Here is a 23756-nt window from a genome sequence, read left to right on the forward strand (position 1 = left end):
ATTAGAGAAAGAGAAGTGACAGAGGTAGCAGTAGTAGGCGGCCCAGATCTGTCGCTCATGCGCTCCCTCATGGGCATCTCAATTTCCCTCGTGAAAAGGTTTGAACATTCTGATATACAGATTTGAATCAGTTCTGTGGAAACGTCAGCTTTTCCAGTGTGTTATCAGTGGATGTTGTTGATATGCATATTCTGCCTTCCTGACAACATATAGTTAATTAGACGCTCAGTTGCATCACCGCAGGCTTTGATGATGTCGGTGTGAGACTCTCCCTCCCTCCATGAGGGCATTAATGAAGGTAACCCAAAGGAGATTACAGCTGTAATAATGTGGCACTTGAGAACTGGCTTAGCAACATATTCTTCCTCTTTTACAAGCTTTCTTACTCGCAATGTGTGTTGTTTTAACTCCCAGTGGCTATTTAGGTCACAATATTTTAAACAGTTTTTTTTCAACGGCACAGTAATTACTTTCATGCTCAAGAGACCTGGAGTAAAGCAACCATGATGTCAGTTAAATTTTCAATTAATATTTCTTTAGGTTTGTTTTTTAAAAAAATATATATAATCATTTGAAAAGGATCAAAAGGAAATAGAATTTCACAATGCACCCTGGTGTCATGTGGCAGTACAACCCTGCAGAAATTTGCAAGGCTTCTGTTTCCATATTAAATATGTTCTGTAAACACCAATGACTGCTCATGTGACATGAGATTCTGCCTCTGTGGTTGTTGGTGCAGAAATAGACCGATTAATTATAGCATCGCAGCAGAGAAATCCAGGAATTGAAGGTTTTTAAGATTTTGGCTTTTCACGACGAATCTAAAACGGTTCCGATATTTGCTTCGGGATTCGGTGCGAGATACAAGATCTGTATTAAATTGCATGTTGGCGAACGCAGCCCAGGATCGCCTCTTTCTGTCAAATACTTCCACCTAATGGTGATGCTCCTGCCATTCTTTTATTTTTTTTTTGCACTGCATTTGCGATGAAGTACTGGGTTCTTCGAGCTGAGCTGTGAGGCAGACTGACTGGACAGGAAGCAGTCAGTTTCAAGTGTGTGCGGTGTGTCTGTTTTCCCATCACAGCAGAATTTGGTGACACTGCCTTTTTATTTTTTTTTAATTTGGTGATCGGGGCTCATCTTGCATCATCAGTGCACGACAACGTTTTCACCGTTGCCTCCTATCCATTTGAATCAGCACCATGTAGTTGACAGCTACTGAATTTAAGGTGAGCTGCCCCTCCCCCTTCCCTAGCTATGGTGCAGTATACAGCAGGACTAAGCTTACTACTGCAAACCAAAAATGGCAGGCAGGTTTAATACTGCTTCTTTTCCGAACGTGCCATGTATTGATAACTGTGTCCGATGCCCTGTGTTTCAAATGTGAGTATGTAAATACTGTGCATACGTTGCCTTGACAGCACTGGTGAGTATAGTCAGGACTGCATTGCAACATAAAGTAGATAATCCTTTTATTTAAAAAAAAATGCTTCATATAGCTCAAAGTAATAGATTACTTAAATATCATCCAAGTACCTTTACTGAGGCTGTTTGCACTGAGATTGTTTTTTAAAAATAATTTCTTGCATTATAATGCCATTGGTGTTGCTGGATAACTCTCCGTACAAATATCGTTTCTTTCGGTTTTCACCAGAGTTCAGATTTGAATTTCTAGATCCAGGTTTATGTTCCGATAGCAGATGCAACGAGTCTATTTTTAGCAGTGGTGCACATTGTGTACCACCGCTTGTATGTTTCTGACTGGTATTTTCGACAGTGATATCATGGGTTGATTCTCACCTAGTGTGACAAGTGGCCTTTGCAGTAGTCAGCTTCAGGCTCTGAGCCCTGGGAGAAATGGTCTTCGCGCAACAGCTTTCACAGGTTTGCAGACGGGGAATTTTAACAGAGCAGTCCTGTTGACGAGCAGAATTTTCAGGAATCCCGTTTCTTCGATAAATAGCACAAGTGCGACAACAGCTTCCTGAGAACTGGAGAGTTTTGATTTGTTTTTTTTTAAAGAAGGTAATCACGACAGATGCCCAGTGTCTATCGGTCTCTGTTTTTGTGTTCTTTTTGCATGAAAACTGTAAAAATATTTCTGATTGCGTTAGGTGTTTTTGTTTCCTCTTCGCAGATAGGATTTACATGCATGGCGCATAATATTTTCTGTTTGATATTTACGTACAGCTGGCTTTTTTTAAAAAAATCTTTTTCATTGTATCCTTGGTTAAGGATGTTTATTGAAAGAGTTTGATTGTTCATCAGAATGCACAGTTATTCATTCTAGACTGATGTACGCAGGGCTTGGGGAGATGGGGCGGGGAGGGCTATTACATTCAACGTTAACGACAAGCAGCAGGTAAGGCAAAGATATAATACTGAGTCCTTTCGTTGTGTTTGCTGATCTGGAAGTTTCTGGCACAGCATCTTTAGCACAAATCTTTTGAAGTGCCCATTTAAAGAAAAAATGCTGCAGTGGATCTTGCTAAAAAAGAAACGCACCGAAAAGACAGTTTTCCATTTTTGTATAAGACGTAACTGGCTGATTCTTATCAGAAAAATTGCTTTATTGGAAATGTAGCATTTCAAAGATATATGAGCGCATCTGTGAGGCTCAGCCATTCACTTACATTTCAGTTCTTGCTGGCTCTGAAAAGATCATGGCGCTGTATTTAATAGTAAATTCATAATCAGAATTGAGTGCATGTTTTACTAATTGTGTTATTCTCCACCTTGTCAATTCATTGTAATCTAACCAGCCTGCTGTACTTCAACCACTAAATACAAGGGTGAGAAGGTGGAAGTTATACTAATGATATAGATGCATCCTATGATTGTCAATGGAAGCTGTCCCATTCTCTAATATAATGGCTTTCTCACCTGCAGCACAAATAGTTTGTTTTAAATCAATTGCTTGATTAGCCGCTGCAAGTGCTGAAAGTACCATTTGCCTCCCAATAACTACGGCATATTCGTTGACAACCGCATCCTGTCAGCCCAAGCAGCTCAAACCAGCACTGGCATCCCAAGCTTGGGATTTCTCCTTCATCCACTTGAATTTCACTCTATTCTTCTTGATTGTTTGACTTTGTTCAGTCAGCAACGTTTGTGTCTGTGCTCGTCGTGGACCTGGCATTGCAACAAAAGAAATGGTGCATTACTGTAAATTGGCAAAATGGGCGAAGCAATGGAAGAAGGCTGCCCCCATTTAGGGTGAATTTGAACTTCAGGGATTTGCGCTTTGCGTGGTATTAAGGGCGCTGTACAATGTGAAGTAGACAGGAAGAGAACATCTTCAATTCTATGCTTGAAATTAATTTTTCTCTTTTAAATACATACAACGTTTGTTAGTATCCAACTCAATGCCATCGATCTGTCAAACTGCCAGCCTCCTGGGTGCAGTCCAATTATAATGCTAAATGTTTGCAAATAAAGTATAAAACAGGGTGGCAAATGCAATTCAGTGTTGATTACTGGAAAATATCTGTATTCTTGAAGAGGTTTGGTACGTTCAAGTGAAAAATTAACAAAATGATAACCTATAACTAATGTGATTAAAAAGAATACTCCCCCAGCGCTGTTCGCTGTGCAATTTACTGAAATAAAAATTGCCCTATTCCACTTTTGAAGGTATCCGCAATTTAGAGTGGTGAGGTTCATTTCTATCAGTATTTTGAAATTGCTAGTCTTTCAGCAGCAGCCATTTTACAATTAGACAATTCTGTTTTTCTGCTCTTGGTTTCAAAATGGCTGCTTTCTGCTGTGGTTGAGTGCTCGCAGCCTTGCAGCACAGCTCTGTGATATGCTGCAAGGAGCAGCATTTGCTGCACTTGGCCCCCATTCACAGAAAGTAACACGGTTGGAATAAAATGGCAATTATTTTAAAGTGATAAGAGCAGCACCAGTGATTATATTTGATCCTGGATGTGTTATCAATATGTTGCACTGAATTTGCATGGTTATTACAACTGAAATTGCTTCAAAAGTCGAGGGAATGGCTGCAGACCTCAAACGGATTGGTGGCACGGTAATGGTGCTGTCAGACATGGTGAATTATTTAACTGTTTACTTCATTACAGGTATGTGGCAGACACACAATACTGAATTATAATAGGGTTGAATTATCCCTCAAATGAGATGCGAAGAAAAAGCAGATTAGATTGCATCTGTTCTTGCGATCATATAGCAGAATGGTCTATTCAGTTTTTGGACACTACCTGTTTAAAATATCCTTGCTGTTGTTTCGCTGTCATTTCAGCATTAAAACATATACGGGGCATGATGCGGTTGACTTTAACATTCAAAACTAAATTTGCTCAAAGGCAGGCTGGTGGGGACAGGAGAAGCAAATGACTGCAATGGGTTGGTGAGCAGACTTCATAGAAGCCTTAGCTTACAAACCCAAGCAGTATATAAGCAGTGTTTGGACACTGATAGAAATGCTGAATTAATTGCTCTGCAGCTTGTACTGTGGAACTAGGTCATGCGTGTGTGTTTGTTGCAACGTTGTGCTGAGCAGAAGCACTTGCAGTTACACCATTCAGCACTTTCAATAGCATTTAGACCACAATGTGAACTAATACAAAGTCATATGTCAACCTCACATGGTTTGACCTGTGTACATAGTCTACTCTTTTGTGTAAAAGGCTGAAACGTTCCTTTTGTGTGGGTTAATTATCTATCCTTCCACGGCAGTCAGATATGAATCTTGGTTGACACTATGACTCAGCGGCAGAGGGAAAAATTGAAGTTGACTTCAAGAATGTGTGTACATAAATAGAACACTACCCTTTTTTAAAAACAAAAGGTAAATTCACTCTCTTTTACTCTCGTCATCTCCCAGGCCCTACACAGGTTTTGGCTGAGGGGGTAGGTGGTGGTGATCTATTTATTTGTATAACTGAACCCACCACTGGGAGGTCGAGAGGACAACCTCTAGTCCCAGTTCTTCCATTTGGAAATGTGTGCTGCAGTTGACGCTGAACAAAAGCAGCTCTCAACACTTAAGTGGCTGAAATTGTGAAGTTTATTTATTAGTGTCACAAGTAGGCTTACATTAACACTGCAATGAAGTTACTGTGAAAATCCCCGAGTCGCCACACTTCAGCGCCTGTTCGGGTACACTGAGGGAAAATGTAGCGTGGCCAATGCACCTAACCAGCACGTCTTTCGGACTGTGGGAGGAAACCGGAGCACCTGGAGGAAACCCACGCAGACATGGAGAGAATGTTTAGACTCCTCACAGACAGTAACCCAAGTCGGGAATCAAACCCTGGCTCTGTGAGGCAGCAGTGCTAACCACTGTGCCACCATGCCTCAGCAGTTTGGGGTTGGAGAGGAAGGAGTGCAAGGGGTCAACTCTTCACCTATCCAAAGGGGGCTGTGTATCTGTGTGCCAAGTTAGATAAAAGTACAAGTTTAATGTAGGAAACATGGCATAAAATGTGATGAATGGGGATTTTTGGTAATTCATTAATTACTGCAGCAGTCTTGGTATTACCGCATTCATGCAGATCAATTCCAGAACAGTAAGAAAGGTACACGTGGATCAGAAATGTGTCTGGGATCCTCTGTAAAACCTCTTGATTTTTCTCTTGTAATTATTATTTTAGAAAATAAATGAAGGTCATTCATTCTGCTGTACATAAAGTCAGCTAAAATCTCTAATTAACTCAACACTCTAGAATTTAATATTCTGAAGTTACACCCGACTCCCTTGAATTACTACAAAGCTTACAGAAGACTTGAGTCCAATTGGAGTTGAGAAAGGAATACATTTCAGTTAGAATGCTTTACTACAACAATGGATGGACTTGGTCCCGTGGTGGTAACAGAGGCAGCGTTTTTATGCCCACATTCGAGAATCTCACTGGCACAGTCTCATTTTCAGATTCTCCCCACTGGTGACATTAACAAAGTTCCTGCCCAGAAAGGTCAGGAACCTCATTTAAATAAATTATAATGTAAATGAAGTGCTTCACAGCTGTATGATCCCCCCCCCCCACCCCACCCCACTCCCCCCAGCCGACATTGGGATCTCCTGTCTCGCTGACGTTACGTGACAGTGGTGAGGTTTACAACAAGTTTTTAAAAATGGGAACCAGGTGGAAGGAACCCACCAGGGGTGCACAGGTTAGTATAGCCCCCAGGAGGAGGGAGGGAGGGAAGAGAGGAATGTAGTAGGGCAATACCCTGGCACTGCGAGGGGGGAGGAAGGGGGGCCATGAGAGGGAGTTCCCATGGGGTGGGGGGGGTTGGTTGAGGGGAGGAAGATTCCTGTTTTTTCTGAGATCAAGGTGCCCTTGTTAAAATTTCAGTTTCCTGGCATTATTGTTTTTTCTGAGCTGCCCGTATGATGGCTCTGCGTTGAGTGCTGCACAGTGTGGTGAGAAAAGCTGACTGTGCAGCTGGCGAGCTGCATACTGGTTTCCCCCCCCCCTCCACCCCCCCCCCCCCTCCAACCCCCCCCCCCCCCCCCCCCCCCGCCCACCCGCCCACAGCCAGCATTCTGTGCAGAAAACAGAAAATTCCACCCGAGTGTTTCCCACTGCGAAGGCCCGTGGGGAAACCACGCCATATCTTCCAGCCCCCAACCTGGGGGTTTTCGCTGTATTCTGTGGCAGGGTGGGCACCCCACCATCATATCTGAGTGCCACATTGATGCCCAACATCACTAAACCACTATTGAAGAAAGACCTCCTGAAAAAGAAGATGGATCTCCAGGAAAACTCTTGAGGCTGGAAGATGGACCTCCTTATGACACTGAGTTGCTGGCGGCCTCCATATCGAACTCGGGGGCAGCCCCAGGCGTTCTTAAGGTGAGTCCACGTTTTTCCAGACATGTTCTGGATTGGCGTGTTTTCCCCCCCAGCGTTGCAGAGAACTGGGAGTGGGGGGGGAATTCTGATCAGACTTTGATCTCCATCCATTTAGCAGGATCTTCCAGCGGGTTTCCAAATCCACCATGCCAGGCACCAGCAGAAGATATCCATGGGGAAATTCACGCCAGCGTAAAACCAATTTTTGTACACCCGCCGAATTCTCTTTCCCATCCGGCACTGAACCTGCAAGCGGGAGAAGTCCACCTGTTGTTACTGTAGTTGAAAATATATCTGAATTCATGCAGTTTCCATTTCTGAAAAGATTTGCCACTGAAGAATAAGCATTGGTTGTCAAAATTTGATCAAAGGTTTTAGTTACTGATCCATGGACTATGACAATTAAAATTCCCTTTGGCACGAAGATGTGGTGGATAAAAAGATGGCTAGGGTAATTTTCACTTGGGGCAGTAGCGTGAAGTTGCCCATTCATTTATATTTCCCATCTATCTTATCTTCCATCTTATAGAAGTTAGAATTGGGTCTGATGTATATAATGGGTGGCTAATTTGAACCTGCTCCGAGTTAAAATTACTGCCAAAGCCTATATAATTTAGCTTGGATATCAAGTGAAAATACAAAACTACCAAAAGCAGTGACATTCACAAAACGGACGTCTCACAACACCAGGTTAAAGTCCAACAGGTTTATTTGGAATCGCGAGCTTTTGGAGCGCTGCTCCTTCATCAGGTGAGTGGGCAGGAGCGTTCCCTTCCTGTCGGGGAACACTTCAGCAGTCAAGGGCCTTCAGCCTCTGATCTTCGGGTAAGCATTCTCCAAGACAGCCTTCAAGACACACGACAACGCAGAATCGCCGAGCAGAAAAAAAAAATAGCCACTCACCTGGAGGAGCAGCGCTCCGAAAGCTCATGATTCCTAATAAATCTGTTGGACTTTAATCTGGTATTGTGAGACTTCTTACTGTGCCCACCCCAGTCCAACGTTGGCATCTCCATATCATCCACAAAAGAAGTTTCTGCTTTTGGACCCCACATGAAAGAGATGTGGAAATTGAATCAATTTCTCACTCTTGGTTATTTGGTTGAAATTCACCAGTTTTAGATGTAATGTCACAAAGACAAACACGTATAAACAAATGGGTAAACATCTGTGGATGAGACATGGTTAATTCACAACTCGTATGTAAAAGTGTGATTTACCCCAAAAGCCAAGTGACTGGGGGAGGCACCACTTAAGGAGGTGGGATTTTTTTTTAATCCTGACCTCTTGATCATACAAGTTTAGAAGAATTGAGACATGAGAAATTGCATGTTGCAGTGTGTGGGGTGCATATTACCAATTTACAGAAGTGGAAAATTATATTATAGCATTTATTTGTAGAGCTGGGATTGTTGTTTGACAAAATAATGAGCTCCTGACTGAATATAATCCAGGAGTGTCAAAGATGCAAATACTATGAGATTCTGTTGTCAGATCCTAATTTGCATACTTAATTATAGCAGCTGTTTCATTAAGTAGCTGCTGTACACCATCCTTTAAGTTAAAGAACATTTACTGTATGAAATGAACTTAATTGGAAAGATGTCTTCTGTAAAAAAATATACTAAATGGCTTTGAGTATACCTTATATGGCAAACTGAGTGAGACTAGAGCAACCAGAATAAGGGCAGACATCGCAAAGTTAGCTCCAGTTTATGCTGAGGAGAAAAGGTTGAGCGCATTTGCACCTAACTCATGCAAGCCTAGAACATTCCTGGAGAATAATGCATGTTCCAGCTGATGCTGCAGACAGTCGACCATTTCAATTTCTGATTCATAGGATAAAGTTTGAGATATAATAGATTCTTGCTGGAAACTGAGGTATTTTGTCAAAGAGTTTCGACTCCTCAGGACAATTTGCAAGAATAACAATGTGGGAAAACAACAAACTTGTATTCTATGAGAAGAGAATGCTGATTGGTTGGCAGGTGGACTCTGGTAGAGGTGTTGCCATGGGGAATGCACCAGTTGATGGTGACTGACAGTTAACTACCAAGCATTGTTTGAAATTTAAACTAGGCAGTTTGACTCTGATTATTCGAGGCATTGCCCTGAGGAATGAACCAGCTAATGGCTGTCACTTTTGTTTAACTGAAATAGGTGCAATGTGAGTGCATGGTGTTTTTATTTGCAAACAGAGCACTGTGTATTTAATATATATAGTTTCCAAAAAAAAATACAAATGCGCCACACTCCAAGCCCGACTGACAATCTTAAATTGGTTGTCAGCATAATCCTTAGCATACTGAGGATTATTTAGCAAATGTTGTCCAATTGCGGAATCACATCTAATGTTGGACACTGTGTTTTGAGGTTTGCAAACAGGGCTGGGTGGGTATGATCTGTACCTTGCCAACTGCGAACAGCAGAAGGGACATGCTGTTTGATACGATCCGCTAGTCTTTGTGGCATCACATTGGTTCTAAAATTCATTCTTTGTATGATAGGCAGAACATCTTTTTGGCTTGCAGCAGCTTCCTGTTAATGGTGAACAGCACAGTGTTGCTACCGCATTGTTGCAGTGTGAAACAGCTGGCTTCACTTGTTGCTCAACTTTTTGAGCAAAGTTGCCATCCTTAATCCGTGGTAAACTTGGCACTTGGCCAAAAGTGACAGCCTTAGGCCTGGTAATGAATTTGCATAGTCTACAATGCAAACTCATCATGGTGGCCATTATCCCGCAGGGTGTTTTTGCATCCAATTTTAGCATTAAGCTTGCATAGTGTGCAAATTACTCAGGCCTATTTACAAAGTTGCAAGAATCCCTATGCGGTTTTGATCTGTGAAGATGAGCTCGTAATAAATTGTGGTAGAGAACCCCTGTCATATTTCTTAACCAGTGTCAAGGGAAAGAAGTTAATTTGACTGTTCCATTGAGCATAGGATGGAGCCCATTAAAACAAACGATTCATTGGTCACAGTATTGCCAAAGAATGAAGCAATCAAAGACAAGCTGTCTGATTTAAATTTCAAACTATGCTTGGCAGTTAACTGACAGTCACCATCAACTGGTGCATTCTCCATGACAATGCTTCTACTAATAAGAGTCCACTGCCAACCAATAAGCACTCTATTTTTATATGGTATAAATGTGTTGCTTCCCTTGGATTGGTATTCTTGCAATTTGTCCTGATGAGTGCAAGACAAAAACTTTTGACAAAATGTTTTTTTTTCAGCAATATTCAGTACTACCAAATGGCTATATCATTGTGCCATGTGGGCGGAGGCTATTCTGCCTACGTTGACTGTCCAGAAGCAACTATTCACATTCACATTGTCCTGACATTTCCAAATACCCTTTAATTGTGTTTTGTTTTTAAAATCTATTATGGATTCTACTTCCACCACTGTTTTTAGCATTCATGTCCTAGTGTGTTTCTTTAAAAAAAAAAGTCATACCTTTTCCTTTCTTTTTGTGCTGAACTCGCATCACTCTAGTTAATGATTTGGCAGCCAGTGCATGCCTTATCAAAAAGACTCATCATTTGAAAAAAATTTCAACCTTTCTCTATTCTACTGAAAGGAGCTTCAAATTCTCTCGTTGTTTTTCAATGCTAAATCCTCTGGTATTATCTTACCAATTAATCTCTCTCCACTGACCTGACATCCTTTTTGAAGTTTAGTGTTCAAAACTGAGTAGAGTATTCTAACTCTGGCCTAAGGATCACCTTTTTATTTTTGTACTCTGTGCCTCTCACTTATAAAGTTCAAGATTCCATGGGATATATTATCGTTGGGGTGAACTGGAGTGGAAAATCAGAGCGAATCTAATACTTATTTTTCCTACTTTAATGATCCATTCCTTTTGTTATAATAAGGACACGTGCAATTTGTACACGGGGTGGCTTGGTGGCACAGTGGTCAGCACTGCTGCCTCACCGCGCCAGGGACCCAGTTCAATTCCAACCAAGGGTCACTGTCTGTGTGGAGTACGGGGTTTCCTCCCACACTCCAAAGATGTGAGGGTTAGTTGATTGGCCATGATAAATTGCCCCTTGGTGTCAGGGGGACTCGGAGGGTAAACATCTGGGGTTACGAGGATAGGACCTGGTTAGGATTGTTGTTGGTGCAGGGTCGAGGGGCCAAATGGCCTCCTTCTGCACTGTAGATTGATTCTAGGATAACATTGGATTGAACCAGTTCTTGAATGTGTATAAAGTATAAACCAGTGCACTGCACCATAGAGTTGGTCATTAGAAGCAAATCTTAATTTGTTTGAGATTCAGAAGAAAAGAGATAAGGATGAATAATCGAGGCAGAGTACTCTGTCTGTGTGGAGTTTGCACATTCTCCTCGTGTCTGCGTGGGTTTCCTCCGGGTGCTCCGGTTTCCTCCCACAGTCCAAAGATGTGTGGGTTAGGTTGATTGGCCATGCTAAATTGCCTCTTAGTGTCCCGGGATGCGTAGGCTAGAGGGATTAGCAGGTAAATATGTAGGGATATGGGGATAGGGCCTGGGTGGGATCTTGGTCGGTGCAGACTCGATGGGCCAAATGGCCTCTTTCTGCACTGTAGGGTTTCTATTTAAAAAAAAGTACTCATTTTTATAGTAGTTGTACAATCCAATTGTCCCACCGTTGTATTGCAATAATATTAGACACGAGTAACTCAAATTGGCTGGGGAAAGATTACAGCCAATGCTGCTCTTGTGGTTGTTACATCTGTTGCATTGTTCTACCAGCAAAGCTCTGGAATATCAGCTCCAAATGAAAAGTAAATACCACAACTATTGTGAAGTGTTTGGAAAAAAAACCTTGTACTCATTCCGTGGGTTCAGATATTTGAACCTTGTGAATATCCCTGCAAAACGTTCTCAGTATTCCTGGTTGTGGATGTGGTGATTGTACGTCCTATTTGTAATTCACCGTTTTGGTAGAATTTACAATGCTGAATCCACCAGTTTTGCTATAGCGGTTTTAGACTGTTTCAGCACATAGATGCTGAATGGTAAGAACATTTAAGTAGTTTGCCCATTGCAGAAAACACTGAAGGTCGAAGCATCAAAGAAGGAAAAGCCTTTCATTTCTATAGCACCGTTTCAAGATCTATGGACAATGCAAAATGTTTAATAAGCAAGAAGTGCTTTTGAATAGTCAGTTTTAGGAAATGTGACCCTTCACTGCTGCATTTTAAGGATAATACTTATTTTTTAAAAATTCTGCCCTCCACTGTGTGATTCTGGCCTTGGGTAACTGTCTGTGTGGAGTTTGCATGTTCTCCCTGTGTCTGCGTGGGTTTCCTCTGGGTGCTCTGGTTTCCTCCCACAATTCAGAGATGTGCAGGTTAGGTGAATTAGTCATGCTAAATTATACCTTACTGTCTCAATATAAGTAGGTTATGGGGACTAATGAGGTAGGTAAGTACATAGGGTTACATGGATAGAGGCTTCGAAAGATGCTCTTTCGGAGGGTTGGTGCAGACTTGATGGGCTGAATGGCCTCCGTCTTCTGCATTGTAGGGACTCTATTGATTCTATGATGTCTACACGTCTACCACGTGGAAATTCACTAGACTTGAAAAAGCTAATGGTAAAAATGATGAATGATGTGCACACTGTATGGTTTAAAAAAACTAGATTTACTGAGTCCAGCCCAGTTCAACTGCCACACTGCAAATTAGACATATATATCATGGCAGAAACTATTACAACATATAGTCATACTGGCTTCAGCCAGCTTTGTTCTCCTGGAAGTTACGTACATACACTCAAATTCACATCTTACTACTTTGTTACACCTCATTAACTCTATGGTTCAATATGTCAGTTTATATCTTGCAGTCGAGTGAGTGAGTAATAACTTGCAGTTTTTGATTAATAATGTGATACCTGTTTTTGTAGAAGTGCATTTGATCTGATCCAGGGAATTCCTACTTAGTTCTCTCAGGGATGTTCTGGAATGTCTTGCTGTACAGAAACACAAATTTGCAAGTACAGAATGAGACCATTGGCGGAATTTCACCGGCACGTTTGCCCAAGTTTCATATGATCCTGCCCGAGGCCAACGGGGAATGCCGTTCTCCAAGCCTCGCCCGCCCCTGGAATCAGAGCGAGCGTGTCAGTAACATTCCGGCCCATGTGTACCGCTGGCCCAGGTTTTGTAATGTGGAGGAGAGTTCTGTGCAGGGAGTTGGAGAAGGATGATAATGTGAGGTCAAGAACCCCAGCAAAAGTCCAAATTGGAGGGGGTAAGCAGGAAGGGTCTTGGTCACAGGAAAATGGAGGTGATCCCACTGGATGTGGACCCAGTGGGATCCTGAATGTAGAGTGGAGGAGGTTCCCCAAAGCTACCTAATCACCTCCACCTCCCCCCCCCCCACCCCCGACACCTCGCCACCCCATGTCTTCAGCATCCTTACCTTCGTTAAGCTGGCACGAGGCCTGGGAGACCTGACCGCTTGTGGTTAAAAATAGATCATCTGTTAAATGAAGGTAAGGCCTCATTATAATAAATAACCAATCTACTTCTTACAAGTGAATTGGTCACCCATCCCTCATCCTGCCATCATTAAAACAGGAAGTGAATGGGTTCAAGGTAGGTTCGGACCCTGTTTCAGATTCCTTGAACCTTGACGTGACTCCAACTCGCCTATTTTAGTGAGATAAATTTGTGTCTTTGCTATGCTACTTGCAGGTTATTATTCCAGTTACTGGACACTTGATGTCCCTGTTGATCAAGGAACCTTACATGGGGCTGTTATTCATAAGAGCTTCATAAATTAATAACATGATTTTCAAATAATTCAAGGTGTTAATTTGTTCTAACATTACTCACCGACCCACGAGACTCTTTTTTTGAAGTGATCAGCTTGTCTGATGTATCTATCTCATCATTGTCTTGGTTTTATCACTATCTTTGCACTATCGTTCCACTTTTTGTTCCCCCCCCTTTATCAAACAATTGTTCTGTCTCAGTGTCTGTAACAAGGGTTAGTCATTGGTCAAAAGTTAACCATTTGAGGTTCAGCAAAATAAACCTCAACAAAATGCGCATCAGAGGCTGCCGAGCACAACAGCTAGTCATGTAGTACAGCTATCTCTCTGCTGCCCTCTCTCTCATTGGGAGGTGTAAAGCTGGAAAATAATGGCTGCTTAGTGAATCCACAGAATCAGTCTTTTCTCAGTGAAATACACAACAGAAAGATGGCAGTAAGGACGGGGATGGAATTATTTTGTGTCCCATTTGAGAAACAAAGGACTGATCGTACACCCTTTTTGGAAGTTGATTTTGAGGAAATTTGAGCAGTTTGAAAGATTCAGGTACACAGTGAGTCAGCAGAGTACCTGATTGAATTAAAAAATGACACTGGGGACAATTGGGTAATTCAGCCCAAACATTGAGGGTTCCCCTCCCAAGTCTCTCACCATCCTGACTTGGAACTTTACTGTGGCTGGGTCAAAATCCTGGAGCTCGCTCCCTAACAGCACTGTGGGTGTACTTGCACCCACAGTGTCAATGGTATTTGCTACCAAATAAACCTGTTGGACTTTAACCTGGTGTTGTGAGACTTCTTACTGTACTTGCACCACATGGACTGCTGTGTTTTAAGAAGGCAGCTCACCACCATCATCTTGAGGGCAATTAGGGATGGGCAATAAATGCTGGCCTACCCATGAAGCCCACATCCCTTGAATGAATATAAAAAACAGGGGCTGATGTAAATACAAACCAAGGTTTCACATATGGCTAAATGTGAACAAAATAGGAGGTAAGGATAAAGTTAATAGCCTTCCTCACCACAGTGGGGACCAAATGCCTTTGTGTTTAAACTGTCAATTTTCCCCGATTTTCAACTGTGAATATATCAATAAGCCCTACTTGAAAATTGTCATGGCAATTGCAAAGGTGCCAGGGGTAAAATTGAGTGGGAATTGGGTTTAATTTTGATCCAAAGTTTGCTGTATTTACTACAGCGCATACTAGTCAGATGTGCAATGCCTTATTTGTGAATAGGCTGCAAGTTCTGCCTAATATTTGAGGAGTGATTATAATGTGAACATTCATTTCATATCCAACAAAAGCATTTGGATAAGTACATGGATGGGAAAGGATTAGAGGGATTGGGCCATACGCAGGCAAATGGGTCTAGATAGGAGGGCATCATGGTCAACATGGACCGGTTGGGCCTGTTTCCATTATGTATTGCTCTGTGACTCTATAACACGAAACACTACACATTCTACCACCCGCCCAAAATCTCTCATTCCCATTTCCACATTGTGAAGATCAAACAAACCATAGTTTTAAACTCTGGTGGGTTGCTGTCATTAATCCTGTTTCTTGGGTGCTCTCCTTAGCTCCATTCTTCTTATTTGGACAATCACTGGCGATTTCACGAGTCTACCTCTTCTCCTTTGCAGGGGATCTGAGGTTTGAAGTCCTGCTGGTATCGATGAGGAGGGGAACTGGTACATGACTTGGGTTCACCAGTCAGATTGTCGTCTGGATTGGTGGATAAATTCAGCATCTGGCTGGTTAGGTTGGATACACGATCGAACCCAGCTTGAAGATTCGGTCTTTAGGTGAAATAACCTCCTGCTTCAACACAAGTTGATTTCCTCCTTTAGTTTTTGCGGGAGTGGATGAGGAACTTTTCTGGGTGTAAACAGGCAAACTGGCTTCATTTCTGGTCATAGAATGACATGGTACGCTGTGACCAGATTTTCTAGTTCGACGTGAGTTGTGGGAATTTAGCTGTGAAGTGTTTGGGTTGATCTTTGCTGCTTTCCAGTTCCTTTACTCTGTAAATCGGATGCAAGTCAGCACAGGCCTTGCTGCTCATAACTGAGCAACTCTAGCTCTGAATCACTTTGCCTGAATTTTTCAGATGGCGGGGTCTTGCTTGCCACCATCCAAAGAGTTGGCAGGGAACACATCCCTGCCAACAGTGCCCCACAGCTATGTCACGTTCGAATGAGCATTAAGTGGCTGCATTCAGCATCCCGCTCCTCACTCAGGAGTAAGTCCACCACAGTGCTGAGTGGACAGAGGAAGAAATGCAGGAGGACACGTCCAGGAGTGGTGGCCCAGGTAGGCTGAAGGAGTCTCAGGTTGAGAAATCCTGGGGGGAGCATTGGGGGCAATCAGCGTGTTGGGAGAGGGACTGTGCGAGGAGACAAGAGGTCCAGAGGCCACCAGCCCTTAAGGGAAACTGATAGAGCCTGCCCGTCCCATCTTCCCACATAAATAATATTTGGAGACACCTTGGCAGGGCAGTTTTCAATCCTGTGTTTGTTCCTGCCACACCAATTATAATCAGCTTGGCTATTGATGGGTGCTCTTCCTGTATCCCCTGCATTTTTATTACAGTTTTTTAATATTTGACATACGAACGAGTCAGCTACCTTTAAGATGGGGCTCTCCCTGTCACTTTGAACCACAGATTAGTCCTCTTTGCTGACCTCAGCATATCTGCTCAGTTAGAGTGCCTTTGCTAAAGTGAGATCATCTCGAGTGCAAGGGGTCAGACAAAGTATCATCCAACACTCATAAAACTACATTTGCTGGAATTCTACTGCCCCGCCCACAGAATCAGAGCGGGCGAGGGGTGGACAATGGAAATGTCCATTGTCCTCGGGCAGGATTTTCCAATCTCGCTCAAGCGAGGACATGAAATCCCACCCATTTGAGCACATAGAGTCATAGATGTTTACAGCATGGAAACAGGCCCTTCAGCCCAACTTGTCCATGCCGCCCCTTTTTCCAGGGAAGTCAGGAGGGCTAATGCATTTTCGGAAATAGCTATTTTTGGAATAAGACATTAATTAGGTGCCTGTGTTATGCTGTTATATTTTTCAAGAACGGTTAGGAACTATATTGTTAGCTGCATGAAAAGGTAAGTATTCAGAATGTCACATCATGCACGACTGCACTACAGTCTGGGCACAAAACTAACAATTCCACATCGCACTGAAGCTGTACACTCAGCATCAACTCCAGTATTTGTGTCTAATTGTGTGATTATTTCAGAATGCTGGAGACCGGAACACACCAACTCTGACAACCTGTTCAGGTTGATACTCGCACCATACTAATGTCCTCAATACAGCACCACCACAACCGAGTAACACGGTTGTGTCCCTACTCTTTGTGGGATCTTGCTGTGCACAGATTGGATGCTTGCAAAATAAATGGTTCATTGTCTCTGATCAGTTCATCTTTCAAGTGTCATGCTCACAGTCCTGTCAAAGTCTATGATGTGGAGATACTGGGGTAGACATAGTAAGAAGTCTCAACACCAGGTTAAAATTCAACAGGTTTATTTGGTAATACGAGCTTTCGGAGCGCTGCTCCTTCATCGGGTGAGTGCAGGATCTGGTTCACAAACAGGGCATATACATAGACACAAACTCAATTACAAGATAATGGTTGGAATGCGAGTCTTAACAGGTAATCAAGTCTTTACAGGTGCAGACAGAGTGGAGAGAGGGTTAAGTACAGGTTAAAGAGGTGTGAATTGTCTCAAGCCAGGACAGTTACTGAGATTTTGCAAGCCCAGGCAAGTCGTGGGGGTTACAGATAGTGTGACATGAACCCAAGATCCGGGTTGAGGCCGTCCTCATGTGTGCGGAACTTGGCTATCAGTTTCTGCTCAGCGATTCTGCATTGTCGTGTGTCTTGAAGGCCGCCTTGGAGAACGCTTACCCAAAGAGGCTGAATGCCCTTGCTTGCTGAAGTGTTCCCCGACAGGAAGAGAACATTCCTGCCTGGTGACTGTCAAGCGATTAATTACGAGCTCACACCTGTTCAGGAGAGCAGGTTAAAATCTGGAGTTGGTGTGAGACATCAGCAGGCGAGTCCCACAGGCAATTTTAACTACCCGCTCACCCAGCAACTTGGGCTAAAATTGCCACCTGGAGCTTCGTGATCTAGAAAGGGTCTCTAATCATCACCTGGACATCAAGGCAGCATTTGATCAATTGTGGCATCAAGGAGCCTGAGCAAAACTGGAGTCAGTGGGAATCAGGGGAAACCCTCCACTGGTTGGAGTCAAATCTGGCACAAAGGAAGATGGTTGTGGTGGTTGAAAGTTTCTCAGCTCCACCACATCACTGCAGGAGTTCCTCAGGGTAGTATCCTAGGCTCAATTATCTGCAGCTGCTTCATCAATGACCTTCCTTTCATCATAAGGTCAGAAGTGCACAATGTTAAGCACCATTCACGACTCCTCGGTTACTGAAGCAGTTCATGTCCAAATGCAGCAAGACCTGGACAATATACAGGCTTGGAGTGACAAGTGGCAAGTAACATTTGTGCCACACAAGTGCCAGGTGATGACCACCTCCAACACGAGAGGATCAAACCATCGCTCCTTGACATTCAATGGCATTACTATTGCTGAAAACCCCACTATCAACATCCTGGTGGTCATCATTGATCAGAAACTGAACTAGACTAGCCATATAAATACTGTCACCAAAGAAGACACAGGGATCACAATGTGCCATTAACTCGTGTCCGTTCAACATGATGCAACTTTATGTTGACTCTGTTATTACCAGGAATGCAATGTACAGCCAGCATAGACCCCAGTGAGTGCCTTTTCACCTCAGCAGGGGACCCAAAGTCATTAAGAGGCTAGCATTGGTTATATGGCCCACGCTATTTAAAGCGAGCCTGTAGCCCTTCAAGAGGAAGTACACTGTGACTGGAACAGGTGTCGGAGAAGGTATTTTACAGCTCATTCTGACATAGGAAAGATACAGGAATGGCCCAAAATGGGAGAAAGCAGGTCACAAGGCTTTTGAATGTTCTATTAAAAGCCTTGGTGAAGGAGATGCAAGAGAGGAGAGATGTCCTGTATCTACAGGAGGCCTTTCAACTGCATGCTATGAAGCCAACAGGATCGGGTAGCCATGGAGGTCAATCCTAGCAGTCAACCCCCACTCACCTAAGGCTCACGGTGCCAGGGACCCGGATTCGATTCCTGGCTTGGGTCACTGTCTGTGTGGAGCTTGCACATTCTCCCCACATCTGCGTGGGTTTCCTCCAGGTGCTCCTGTTTCCTCCCATAGTCCAAAAGATGTGCTGGTTAGGTGCATTGGTGATGCTAAATTCTCCCTTGGTGTACCCGAACAGATGCCGGAGTGTGGCGACTGGGGATTTTCATAGTAACTTCACTGCAGTGTTAATGTAGGCCTACTTGTGACACTAATAAATAAAATTTAAAACTTTAAACTGAATCTAGTGCTGCAAGAAGTTCAATGATCTCAAACAAGTGGTCAAAGTCAGTGAATCCATCTCCAAGTGCCATATACACAAACTGCACCACCAGCCTCCAGCACGATACTACTATCACTAGCTTGCCAACTATCTCTATCGATCAGGATTCGTACCTGACCTTTATATGCCCCACTGTGGGCCTCACTCTTGCATCTCACAGCTTGTACACACTAATAGCTGCTATTCAACATCATAGGAACATAGGAGGAGGAGAAGGCCATTTCTCCACCGAACCTGCTCCAACTTTCAAACAGATCATGACTGATCATCGACCTCCATGCAAGTTTTCCACAATATCCCAACATCCCTTAATGTATTGCTGAAAAAAGACATTTTGTCAAAGCTTTTTGTCTTTCACTCATCAACACATTCGCAAAAATACCAATGTCAGGGGAAACAAAAACAACTTTGAGAAGAGTGCTAATCGGTTGGCAAGTGCACTCTGATTGGACTACCATACAACTATTTATTCCTTGATTTCACCAGGAATCATTTGATTTCTGTCTTAAACATAGTCAATGATTGAGCTTCTCTGAGGTAGAGTATTGCTAAGATTCACTGCTCTGAGTGGAAAAATTCGTCTTCACCTCAGTCTTAAGTGGTCTGCCCCTTATTCTGAGACTATGTCCCCTGCGTCTAGACTCACCAGTCAGGGAAAACATCCTATCCACATCTACTGTTATTACACACTGTACAAATTTTGTAAGCTTCAATGAGATTGCACCTCATTTTTCACAACTCTACAGTCCGTTTCCTTAATCGCTCCTTAATAGACAATTACAGCAATTCATCTAGTGAACCTTCTTTGCAATCCCTCTCTGGCAAGTTATTCATTCCTTGGGTAAGGAAACCAAAACTGTGCATAATACTCCAGGTGCACTCTCTCTCACCAAAGCTCTATACAATTGCAGCAAGACATCTTTACTCCTGCACTCAAATCCTCTTGCAGTAAAGGCCAAAATACCATTTTCCTTCCTAATTGCTTGCTGCATCTGCATGCTAGTTTTTAGTGACTCTTGAACAAAGACACCCAATTCCCTTTGGGAATCAACATTTCCCAATCTCACCATTTTGGTCACATCACCCAAACAGGACAAGGTGATGCACAACTTGCAGGAACAGAATTTAAACCAGAAAGGGGGGGGGTGCAGGAACGCCTACCTGTCGTGACCTTCCACGGAGATAGTACTGGCTATTATTGTGTCACATATTGCTGAGACTGTAGTCTGCTCAGTGCTGAAATCGTCAAAGGTGATAAGAGTGTCATATCTCAGCCTCATTGTAACACCCCACCTCCCCAATCATCCCACACTCTTCTGATTTACAAGATGCAGATGATCTAAGCATGCACCACCCCACTCCAACACCACAATTTTACCCTTGTGTCTTTTTCCTTTTGGATAGCCATGAGGTACAATCTGGCTAAGGAGTGAAGCGTTATTAATTAATGCAGCACCATCACCTGATTTCACACTCTCAGCCACCAGTTCAGATACTGACACTGGTGCAGTCCGAAGGCAGGACTCTATGCCCAGAGCTGCTTGGGGTCATCCCCCCCCCCAAGGCCAGCTGCAGTCTCCAAGTCATGTGTCTTCAATGCCTGGGGTAGGAGCACCGAGAGGCAAAAGCATGTGGAAGAACGGCATTAAAGAAATGCACAGGATGATTTGTTGACTTTTTTTATATACCATGTGGAATTATTTCATTCATAAATTTGGTTTGGAATGTTTATCTCGTGCTGGATTTTATTTTTATCTCGCCAAATAGATGCTGCGATCCTCTGTATCAGAGGGAAAATATTGGACTATTGGTTCATGTGGAGTTGAAGTTGTAGTTACTGGTATTACACTCTGATGGATTCTTCATGGACGGCCCAGCAGAAAGGGGCTGGCTTTTTTGTCTCCTCCCTTTCCCTCCTCCTGAAGGTCCTGCTTCAGCTGCTCACCATATAGCAGATGACAAGGGATCAGGATGGTGGTCACGCAGTATGGAACAGGCCACAACAAATCTTGACACATCTTCTGCCCAATACTCCAGAGTGCTTGAGACATTGTTTCAGCACGGCCAGTGCTCTTGTTCTTTTCCGTATGGCAGCATGTCTTTCATTGTATGGGTGATGCACTGGATCAGCTGTCATCAGCAAATAGACCTTACCACACAGCCACCTTTTTGGTTTGCTATGGTGACTCAAATGCTCTTGGCACAGCTGACTCCTTCAGTGAAAATGTCATGACTGTTGTCAGGATACTGGACATTGACCTGCATGTCTTGCTGTATATGGTTGCACACCAGCTGGACAGTGAAGGAGTGGAATTCCCTTTGGTTCCAGTATATGGCAGAGTTGACATGTGGTGTCCTCAAAGTGATGTGTCTGCAGTTAATGGTGCCCCATACCATGGGGAAGTCTGCAATACCAGCAAGGTGACATTCTCACTCTGCCTGCTTCTGTCCCTCAAGAGTGAATGAAATGCAGTAAGTTCTCAGTGAATAGAGAGCCTCAGTAATCTTCCTTGTGCAGTGGTGGACGGCAAACTGCAAGATGCTCCAGCCTGGAAGAAACCAGATGTGCGAAGGTTCACTGCCATGGTCACATTGACAGCCACGAGCAATGCTGTTCTTGCCCTGGTCTGAGGTTCCGGTTGTGGTTATAGTAGGTGGCAGATTTCAGTGATGTTTTAGATGTCACATATATAGGAGCATAAGTGAATTCCCAGTTAGAATAAAATCTCACATTGTTCTTTGCTGAGGTTGAGCAAGAAGATTTACCCCACAACACTGTGCGGATATGGCCTTCTACTTGGAGCCTTTCTCCCACTCCTCCTGTTTTCCAACAGTTTATCCCCTTCTGCCTGTCCTTTCTTCATCCAGTAAGAAGTTTAACAACACCAGGTTAAAGTCCAACAGGTTTATTTGGTAGCAAAAGCCACACAAGCTTTCGAGGCTCTGAGCCCCTTCTTCAGGTGAATATAAATTCAACCTGAAGAAGGGGCTCAGAGCCTCGAAAGCTTGTGTGGCTTTTGCTACCAAATAAACCTGTTGGACTTTAACCTGGTGTTGTTAAACTTCTTACTGTGTTTACCCCAGTCCAACGCCGGCATCTCCACATCATGACTTTCTTCATCCTCCAGTCATGCAGTATTCCAAGGGGGATGGTCACCAGTCATGTCTGGAAGCAAATGGTTTGTGCAGATGTCTGAAATCAGCACTCGCCACATCCTTCCCCACTTGCAACTTGAAACTATAGAAAACACCAAAAACAGAATTATAGAGGTTTACAGCATGGAAACAGGCCCTTCAGCCCAACTTGTCCATGCCGCCCCTTTTTTAACCACTAAACTAATCCCAATTACCTGCGATCCAGAAAATAGCTAGAAGAAATCAACTAGCAACAAACTTGTATATAGTTGATTTTAGATGGTGTTTGGGAGGGAGGGTCCATTCTTCTGCTGAATGCTTCAGGCAAGGGACTTTTAAAAGATGGCATTAGCACCAAAATGGTACCACTGTTATTAAATCAGCATTGCAAGGTGAATTGATTTTGAACACTTGCTGAAATTGTGTGGTTTACAACGTGCAAAATTTAACATCCTCAACAGTATGCTTCCGGCGCAATTCACCCCAGTAGTGTGCGCATGTCTCTTGAATGTCATTTTGGACCTTGGGTAGCAACCAAACAACGGGCACTACCAGAGAGATGCACAACAACCAGAATAACTTGCATTTATATAGTGCTTTCAACACAAAAGATCCTGGGCAATCCAGAGCTGCATTATCAGACAAAAATTGACAAGTCAAAGGAGTTGCATTCAAGCCTACTTTCATGAATAACTGAAAGAAGAATAAAATCTTCACACACAAATGCCTTTTCTATCTTTCCCAAAGACAGCTGTCCCTAAGAGATGAATAGTACATCTGAATGAATTGCAGAAGTTTGAATTTCTTCATTTCAATGCTGTAGTGCCTCATTTAAATCAATATATTGAGCACATTGCCAAAGCATTTTTGTTTAGGTGGGAGAATTGCCTAATAACCATTTCAACACTCTTTGTGTTTTTTCTCTCAGGAGCTTGGGGCTTGAGCACTTTTGACAATCAATGTGACAATGCTTTTGTTTCACTGTGAAAACCCGTAAGGTGCTATTTTGTTTGTAAGGTGCTAATGCTTCTGTTGTGACGCCTAGAGCTTGCCAAGTTCATCTGATGCCTTCAGTTAAAAAGCAAACTTTGAAGCTTTTTTTTTAGAAGTTAAATTAACTATTCAATACTGTGCAGCATCACAAGGTATTTATTTAAATCTAAGGAGCCTGCTTTTTAAGATTTCCTGTGCTGTAATGTCTATACAATAATGAAGCAAATAACAACAATACAGTTTCATTAGAAACTGTGGGGAAGACACTAATTACAATCCAATCTGCATCCCTGTTACAATTGTGGGGTTTATGAGATGATTATATTTTGTGACTGGGGCTTTAAGTCTAGTGTGAATGAAATGAGTTTGTGACTTGTCCTGCAATCTGTTTGACAGTAAGTGTGGGTGGTTTGATTGTTAGAGATCAAAGGAAGGCTTAGATTGTTTTACTGAGAAGAAGATGCAAGGTATTAACGCTGAGACAATGGTAGCAGTCTGAGTTTACAATGAATAGACCATGAGTC

General features: G+C 43.0%; 1 protein-coding gene across 1 annotated transcript in view; it reads left to right on the forward strand.

Annotated features, from left to right (window-relative positions):
• The first annotated feature begins 4028 nt into the window (after positions 1 to 4028).
• Positions 4029 to 23756, forward strand: part of zbtb38 (zinc finger and BTB domain containing 38) — a 46810-nt gene continuing 27082 nt past the window's right edge. Inside the window, exon 1 of the mRNA XM_078201919.1 lies at positions 4029 to 4085. The gene's annotated coding sequence lies outside the window, so the exon portion shown is untranslated. The remainder of the gene's footprint in view (positions 4086 to 23756) is intronic.

The sequence above is a fragment of the Mustelus asterias genome, chromosome 3 (assembly GCF_964213995.1).
Source record: "Mustelus asterias chromosome 3, sMusAst1.hap1.1, whole genome shotgun sequence".
Classification (NCBI taxonomy): Eukaryota; Metazoa; Chordata; class Chondrichthyes; order Carcharhiniformes; family Triakidae; genus Mustelus; species Mustelus asterias.